Consider the following 967-nt stretch of genomic DNA (forward strand, 5'->3'; position numbering starts at 1 on the left):
TTGAATATCGTTCCCATAACGGAGAAATATCTCCGTGATGTCTCGTGAAAGCTCGAGAGGGAACGCTCCGGTTAGTATCGTAACCTCGGTTCCCTGAGAGCGGGAACGAGACATCACGGAGATATTTCTCCGTTATGGGAACTCCTTCCCTTCCAACCTTTCCTGAAGTCCTATTGGCTCCCGCCAGTCCAAATGACTGGCCAATTGACGCGAAGTATGCAAATCGCATGCAAATACTGACGAGCTCGAGAGGCAGTATAAAATGCGGTGCACGTGACAATTACGTCAGAATCTGATACTGAACGCAGCTTTAGCTGATCGAGTAGCGAACACGGCGACCACCGTGATGTCTCGTTCCCGCTCTCAGGGAACCGAGGTTACGATAGTAACCGGAGCGTTCCCTCTCGAGCTTTCACGAGACATCACGGAGATATTTCTCCGTTATGGGAACGATATTCAATCCCGCCGTGAGAGAGGCTACGAGCAGCCTGTACAAGTTACACACTCAGCGAAGATAGAACACACACAATTCCCAACCAATAGCGACGCTTGTTAGGCGGGCTTGCAGCTGATAGGTGGAGATAAGCCAATGAGCGTCTAATGCCCAGGCATACGAAATTTGCATATCTGGTCATTAATAACGTCGGCTGCGCTGAGAACAGGGCAGAAGCAACAACATTACTGTCAGGGGCTGCACAGAGATAACGGTGTTAAACAGCATAACACATAACATGATAATCGAGGCAGCAACACACGAATAGAGGTAGCATAAACGTGAATCAATCACTCACCGACAGCACTCGGGAGGCTAAGGGCTGAACGTCCAGCTTGTAAAACCTGGCGAAGGTATTCTGGGAAGACCAGATGCGATTCCATTTGAGTTTTGGCAGGTCACATGCACGACGCAGCGAGAGTGAAAAAACAGACGTGGTAATTAATATTGCTATTTAAATATGACAGGCTCGTA

The sequence above is a fragment of the Sinocyclocheilus rhinocerous genome, unplaced genomic scaffold (assembly GCF_001515625.1).
Source record: "Sinocyclocheilus rhinocerous isolate Xijiao unplaced genomic scaffold, SAMN03320098_v1.1 scaffold815, whole genome shotgun sequence".
Taxonomy (NCBI): Eukaryota; Metazoa; Chordata; class Actinopteri; order Cypriniformes; family Cyprinidae; genus Sinocyclocheilus; species Sinocyclocheilus rhinocerous.